At 38.3% G+C, this 8,342-nt stretch overlaps 1 protein-coding gene and 1 non-coding gene across 2 annotated transcripts in view; both read right to left on the bottom strand.

The window, feature by feature from the left end:
- LOC122072105 (salutaridine reductase-like) overlaps positions 1-8,342 on the bottom strand; it is a 10,942-nt gene that overhangs the window by 559 nt on the left and 2,041 nt on the right. The gene's annotated exons all lie outside the window — the stretch shown is intronic.
- Positions 145-218, bottom strand: TRNAW-CCA. Its single transcript has one exon. It is a non-coding gene; the product is annotated as a tRNA-Trp (tRNA).

Below are 8,342 nucleotides of genomic sequence, written 5' to 3'. Positions count from 1 at the left end.
TGATCAGTTGGACCTTTGATTAATTAACATCTCTTTTTTTGATTGACCTCCTCCTTTCTTTAATCCGCAGGAGGGCGTTTAGGCAGGTTGCTGTTCAAGTTAGTGAAGTTATTTCAGTATAATTCCAACAAACAAGAACGGAATCACGCTCTGTAGGATTTGAACCTACGACATTGGGTTTTGGAGACCCACGTTCTACCAAACTGAACTAAGAGCGCTTTCTTATCACAACACACATTCATCATCTGTTTAAATTAAAACAAACAAAATAAAAGCAAAAACACATAGTGTGGCTAAAAGTCTGGGCATTCAATTATTTTTTATTATAGTCACCATAGTGACCATAGTCACCTATGAACATTTCGACTTGAAGTCGAAAGGGATCTTTTGATCCACTGTCGCTGGCGTCTTGAATTTTCTCGTATAAAAGTAAGAGATCGTTTTTATTGCGTTCAAGACGATGGTGACCCAAGTTTAAAAATGATTTTATATCACTATCCAATATAAAGTTTAAGTCCCTATTAGGGAAAGAGTGAGCTGATTCGAAATGATTTAATTTGTCTCGAAAGGTGGAAAGGATTTTTTTTCTCCCAGTCCTCCCACGGATTCGGTCTTATACATACGCGAGGAAGGTTGGTTCAAACCGCACTCAAAGGTGATTAGTCATTCCTCACATTGATATGCATGTGTGCTATGTTTACTTTCCAAATGCCAATTGAATGAGATGTTTATATGTTGAATGTGGATATCATTGTGCATGATGCATTGATAGACTAGATGCCGTAGCCGGCTTGGAGACGAGTGCATTGGTGGCCCGTGGAATGGGACACGGAGGCACTATGCAATCGTACTATTGTCATATAGGAGCATGCGGTATTAGGATTGTCACCATCCTATGCTACGACCCTTCCCAACAGGGGTTAAGGTGTTGGGTTATCATTTGGGGGGAAGCAGTGGTCGTGGTCGTCGGGTCACTGTGGCGGTTAGACATAACGCCCGGCGGGTCATGTAGGACAGCCGGCAACCCCGGTGGTACATTCAAGAGGGCCAATCGTACTGCTTTTAAATTGCTGGAGTCAGCACCTTTATTTTCAGTCATTTACATTTCTGTTGAGAGCCGGTGGACGACATTGTCTTTACTTTTCCGAGTACTCACGGTGGGCCTTCTCCGACAGCCCTATGGGCGTATCGCGGGAGGGAGTTCGCGGCTCGTACCCAGAGTATACGCGCACTGTGGCTGTAGTAGCACTAAAACCGAAGACTTAGTAATGTTGCTTAGGTGGATGTGATTTAAAATGTATAGCATGACATGTAGTGCATATGATTGTGGTTTGATGTGTGGACTGCTGTGTGGTTCATCTTTCTACTTACTGAGCTAGTGAGCTCATCCCACGTGTACACCCCCTTTTTAGATAATTTTGCAGGTCATACATCTGAGGAGCACGGGGTGGGTCCCACAGTCGAGTTTTCTGAAGAGGACTGGTGGACCCCTGAGGAGTTAGAGCATGGCACTGACTGCTCGTGCGAGACCTGTGCTGCGGGACCGCAGTTCTGAGGCCGAGCTGAGCTCCACGTTGGGGGGTCGTGCTGATCTCTACTTCTGAGGCCGAGCTGAGCTCTACTATGTGATGCCGAGCTGGGCTCTACCCTTGATGCCGAGCTGAGCTCTTGCCTTTGTTGCCGAGCCGAGCTGTGTACTTTGATTATTTTGATGATTTCCTTTATATACTTGATATATGAATTGTACTTCTATTGTGTAATTATCATGCCTTCGGGCCCACATGTACATAATTATTGTATCACAATTCGGGTATCAAGTATTATGGGATTATTCACTGGTAAAACTTAGTCTTCCGCTGATCTGATGAGCTTATATTAGTTGTGTGTATGCTGTGGTGGAATACAGTATCTGATGATCCTGGCAGGTTTGGGTTAACCGGTGTTAACCCGGTCACTGGCCAGGTTCTGTGAGAACGGGGTGTGACAGGAATGCTGAACAGTTCCAATTGACCATCGTTGCAATCACAAACTCTTTGAAGAGAGTGTTTGTTGACTTTGGTCTTGAACCACTGGCAAGTGAAGATCTTGAATCTGTGCTGAGATTTCTTGAGATATTACATGATCTATTCATTCACAAAGATTTTGGTGCCACTTTCTTAGTAGCAGCAAATGAGATACTGAACTCTATCGCAAGTGTATTTGACAAACGCAATGACTTAAGCATTGGCATGAAAGCAAATAGTCCAATGACACTCGTCTCATTAAGAGTCTATTTGCCTTAAAAGGCTTTATTGATTCCCACTTCTTTATTGATGGCAGTATTATAGTGAGGGATTTCCGTTTGATGAAAGAGGGCGACTTCCCAGTTATCTTTCGGGATTCTGTTGCAGATGTGGCTTATCTGAAACAGAAGGAGATAGGTGCGAAATCAATTAATAGCATCGATAAAAACTCCATCTTTTATGTGTATTTCAACATTCCAATGGTGGGGATGTTCAAGGGTGTTTTGACGAGAGTTCATATGAATCTACCGGATGAGATCATGGTAAAACTTTGAGTAGGCAAACATACCCTTAATGACAAAAGGTTTTGGTTTGTCAATGCCAATGGGGCAGTTATATTTCAAATGGAGCCTTCAAGCCCATAAGATATCAAATTCACCCCTTCTCGGGTCTTTGGAGACAAGACCGACTTCTTTGAGTTTTTGTGCAGGATGAATCGAACTTTCGTTAACAAGAAGGGGACATATCTCAAGTTTGACTTTATTGCTGCCAAGGCTTCAAAAATGTTGGTTGACAATGGAGTTTGCTACTATGACAAGGATTTTATATTGCATAATCCTTAAGTTAGTGCAATTTGATGAGAATGAATGTGCAGTGGATATTGTCGAACGAGAAATTTTATTCCCTGGGGCTTACTCAGGTAAAAGTGAGAAACATGGCACCTGAATTGTAAATGAAGCTTTGGGTAACAGCTGTGCTTTCATGCTCAAGGAAATCTGTTTTGTTGAGAAAATAACGAAAGTCTCTAGTACTTTCCGTAAAAATGCTCTAGTCAGCGTCTTCTTCGACCAAAGCCAACATGGAGAGAACTGTTATGTGGATGCTCTAGCAACAACTTTCTTTGTTTTAAACACGGAGAAAATAAATTCGTGGATCAATGATAGAAAGAAGTCTGTTGAATTTATGTAATAGGCACTATAGTTTATTTTGTGTTTTATTTTTAATTTAACTTGTTTAAGTTTCGTTATATAATGTGGGTAAAAATTTGATGCTAGCCTGAATTGACTGATCAGACTATTGTATTCCGTTCCTAAGAGGTTTCAGTTTGATTGTGCTTTAGTGGGTTTCCTATCGGGATTTTTGTAGCTGTTGTTGGTGGTGTTGTTTATTGTCTTGTTAATTAAACAGGTCTATGAATTTTTCATGCTATCCTAGGAAAGAGACACCACTTCTGTAACACTCCCCACCAATGTGTACTAAATCTGGATTTCCAAGCTATTATCACTTGGAATAACGCTAACAATATATAAAGCATTTAACATAATATGGAATATGTACCACGATATTATTATACTTTTTTTCCAGGTCTCATCATCACTTGTTATAGATTTTGGATATAGTTTTATGGGTCGCATACTGGCCTACTTGGATGGGTGACCAATTGTTACGGTTTATTCTTATTTCCAGTTGTCCAATGCAGTTACATAAGCACAAAAATCCTCTGTGGGGAGGCAGTGAGGATCCAATGGCTGGGGTGCATGCCGGAGCCCTCTCAACCATTGGATCTTCACTATCACTCACCACTCATCATAGAGGATTTGAATCCGTCTAGATCAGATATAGAGATGAGAAAATTAGAATGCAAAGGCTTAAAAAAATAAAATAATTAAAAAGAAAAAAAAAGAAAGCTCAGCAAGGTGTTCAGTCAACACCCTTTAACGGTTGATACATAATAGGGTAAAAAAGAAAACGTTTCAACAACTATTATTTAAACATTATAGTAGAAAGGGTTTTTCTTTCTTGTCACTATGTTTAGTGAAGTATAATGCTTCACTATTTGCGACATAATAATACATGCGACTCTTTTTTTTTGGGTGGAAGAGTAAATGGTAAGTTCATGTTCCTTCTTAGGCAGCCATTGTATGATGCTATTGAGTTCACCCCCCACCCTCCTTTCCGAAAATACATTAGCAGCTATAGGCGCTTGCTGAGTTTTCCACTACTGGGGCCGACTCTTCATCCACCATCAGGGGTCCAAATTCAAATCTAAATTAAGATCTTGAGTAAACGCCGGGGGGTGGGGGGGGGGTGCAGCCCTCAGTGGATGTCCGATCCTGGGTCAAGCTGAGGAATAGGTGCCCACTCACCCAACTGGAGCTCTAAATCCAAGGCTAAAGAGCTCGGCTCGGAAAAACTTTGACCTTCATTGGGGAAGGCCATAAAAGAGTGGTGCTGTGGCATCGGTGAGATCCCCAACAGGATCCCCCATTGACCAGATTAGATCCGTGCCTACCAGAAGAAGAATATGGGTTAGTTCATGTGATAGAGGACCAAGTAAGTATTTCATTGGTACAATTTCAGCCTAAAATCAATAGAGGAAGAAGTTAAAATTATAAAAAATGTCATTTTGTACATATATTATATTCATCTTCATTTGATGACGTTTTGAAAATCACTGGAACTTTGAATTAGAGTTCGAACAACTTTCCTAGCTTACTTTGGGCTAAAATTTGAACATTGAGATATATGCGGAGTCTTCTATCACATGGATTAACCTATGAGTTACCAAGTGGCAATAGTGAAATGTTATACTTTAGACACTTTGTCTCTCTCAAGTGGATGTGAATGTGAAGGTGACAGAGTAATCGACGAGTCTTCGTATATTCTTTTGTTAGTTGAGAAAGAGAGAGAGATCACCGAAATTGAAATATCAAAATAGCTCCTCGGCTATTTTGGAGTTTCAACTTCTACTACATTAGTACATTCTATTCCCATAAACAAGAGGAGTATGGGAGATGAACAAATAAACACGACTGATATTCCTCTAAGCAAAGTGATCCATTTCTTCAAACCAGAAAATGATCAGATTTTAGAACCCCAAGTTGGGTTTGAACTCACTAAACATAGGAATTCACATGAGAGAAGCAAAACTCCAGAAGAAAAGAACGTTTCAAAACTAACCCACAATTTTTAAAAGCAAAATAAATGCTTATATTTCTCATGTTAAATTCAAGGAAAATCATATCTATGAGATCTTTCTTTGCACATGGTAATCAACTCTAGTTATTAGTGACGAGTTAGAATCTTTTCCTGGACCATGATCTCTTACAACAATCTCACACCTTCAAGAGATCATGGTCTAAGAGAGAATCTGACCTCGTCAGTGACTTTGGAATAAATACACAGACCACAAAAAGAAAGAGAGATGTGGAAGTGCTACTTGTACCACCCCATAAATAAAAGGGTTTTACTTATACCACCTCTAAAAGTTTGGATTCGGCTCGTCTCCAACGACTGACGCTCCAACAAGCGTCCAACGAGTTTTCCAATTGTTGACACGTGGATTTCTACAATCCAACGGTTGAATGATTTTGAGTTGTCTCTCCTCTCGCTGAACAATTGCAGAGGGAGCAGAGGGCGATGAATGAGGTTGGATTTGGGATTTGAATGACTAACGGAAACCCGATCTCTTCCCCCTCCTTTTCTCCCTATTTCCCTCCTCATACATTCTAAAACCCTAACTTCAGAGGCGTCGGAGTCATTCGTCATTGTAGATTTGAACAACTATAGGGTTGTCTCCAACCAACCTTCAATCGCTGCTAGAGCATAGGTATGCTTCTTCTCTCTTTTCCTCTCTTTTTCTCACCCATTTGGACGGTTTCAGATATGGGTTTCACGAACTGAAGTTTGATGGTTTCAAATCTGAAAACGCCCCCTTCATGCATCTTCTTCTTATTATTATTATTTATTATTATTATTTTCTGAAATTGTAGCAGATGAGAAATCTTCCAGAACTATGCATTCGTGCCTTGCTTCTTGACATTCTCTTGAGGTTAAGCAGTGCCTGCAGCCAAAATCCTAGAATAATTACTCTGTTTTTGAGTTCGAATCTGTAGAAATTAATGTGCTCTTTTCTTCTTCTTCCTTCCCCTTCTTAAATCGGCATCCTATATGAACCAAAACATTATGCAGAAGAACAAAGGAGGGTTTCATGTTGCGGAGAAGAAGAGGAGAGAAGAGGAGAGGAGAGAAGAGAAGAAGTTGATGAACCATCGGATTAATTGGAGTCCACGTGTCGATCATCGGAAAAATCATTAGACGCTCGTTGAAGTGTCAGTCGTTGGAGACGAGCCGGATCCTAAAAGTTTTGTAATTTTTCAAAACTATCATTAAAAGTTTTGTTTTATTATTTGAAAAAAAAAAATGGTGGATAAGATATTTAATATCTGTAAAATTAATCATCAGTAGAGCTCTATATACAAATGATTTTATAAAAATAAAACAGCACTAAAAATAGAGATGTAAATGAATTGGGTACGAATCTAATAGTGCTAGCGTTATCTCATTCGAATCCAATAAAAGGGCAGTGGAAGTGCGGAAGTGCTTTTCCACCTTAAAGCCTTGGAAACTTATAAAAGTCTTGGGTGAAAAAGCATTGTGTGGAGATAAAGTAGCGAAAGGGATTCCACCTCTAAAAGTTTCACAGTTTTCCAAAACCACCATTAAAAGTTTTTGTACTCTAATTTTAAAAGAAGAGGTGGGTTAGACTTTTAATGCCAGTAAATTATTTGTCGTGAAAGCTCTACAGACGATTTTATTTCCCCAAAACTAGGGATGTTAACGGATTGAAAACAATCGAATTGGATATAACACTATTGACATTCATGTTTGATTAGCTTTTAAACGGATTTTTTGGATATTGATTTTTGAGAATGGATTCTCCTAAACTAATATGAACATTGATCAGATATGTATTTTTGACTATCCATTCACATCTTTAATTGTTTGCATTGAGGGGAGAATTGGAAAAAACAAAAACTCGACTAGACTTGATGTAGAAGAACTGAAGCCACTGTCCACAAGGGTTGATGTTAAAGGGTTCTATTTTTTTAAATTATATAGACGTCCTCTCTCTCTCTCTCTCTCTCTTTCTCTCTCTTTCTCTCTCTCTCTCTCTAATTTTCTTATTTAACTACATGTAATATGTTGTGAATTAATAAGTGTATTTTAGTATTCTAAAATAGGGATGGATTTTCAGAATATCAGAAAATATATAATTTTCGAACCAAATTGAATATTCTTCGAATACCAATTTTCAAATACAGAATTGCTCAAATGAATACAAATACAAATCCGGCTCCATTATAAATGTTAATAAATGGCTTTGGCAAGAAAGCATCAGTGGGTTGGAACCCATACCTCTATCCCTTTCCTATCATTTGCCCCCTCTGGGGTGCAGGAGTAAAGCACCCTTGGACAGTTTTTTAGTATGTGATAAAAAAAAAAAAAAAAAAAATGTTCCTCAATGTAATATTCCTTTGGAAAGATAAATATTCATAGTTTATTTTTATCATGAAATTACTGGTTTACCCATCAAATTAACCATGTACTCATTAAAGAGAAACTCCCCCTCCTTATTTCTCCTTTATTGTTTTTAGAATAGATAAACTCAAAATCGGATTCCTATTCGTTCTCCAAACCCAACCCCAACCCCAACCCAAAAATAAAAAAATAAAGAAATACAGAAACAAAAAGTGTTATCATGTATGATACTTCTATTGTATACTGTTGTTTATACTTATTATTTCTCTAGCTACCAAAAAAAAATGTTTATACATATTATGCACCTATTAATCTAATTTGAGATATTTAACTTATATTTATTAATATTTATGAGCCTAATTATGATAATTAAAACAAGCATTTGTAAATCCCAAGGGAGTAGCTCAATTGGCAAGGACCAACACCTAACAATTAATTAAAAGATCATGAGTTCGACCATCCCTGGGGCCTCACTTGTCAGAAAGAAAAAAAAAAATCTGCATGCACCTCATTTTGTGCGAAGGTTAACTTTGCAATTTTCTTGATTTTTATATCCGCAATTCTTCCATTAATAAGATGAAATAACTTAAAGAGCATGACAATTGAAGAGGCAATATGCTTCTGTTCCATAAAATTATTTGTCATTGGTCGTTTATATCCTGGTTTGCTTCCTTCATTGAACTGGAAATAACATACTAGGGCGTTGTGTTACTCATTAATATATCAAGAGTCCTCATTGAAACTGAATGATATTGGCACCTTTTGAGGAAGGGGAAAATTATATACCGATCCAAATTT

The sequence above is a fragment of the Macadamia integrifolia genome, chromosome 1, assembly GCF_013358625.1.
Source record: "Macadamia integrifolia cultivar HAES 741 chromosome 1, SCU_Mint_v3, whole genome shotgun sequence".
NCBI classification, from domain to species: domain Eukaryota; kingdom Viridiplantae; phylum Streptophyta; class Magnoliopsida; order Proteales; family Proteaceae; genus Macadamia; species Macadamia integrifolia.
The sequence above is the reverse complement of the archived record's forward strand: the minus strand, read 5'-3'. Positions and strand labels throughout refer to the sequence as shown.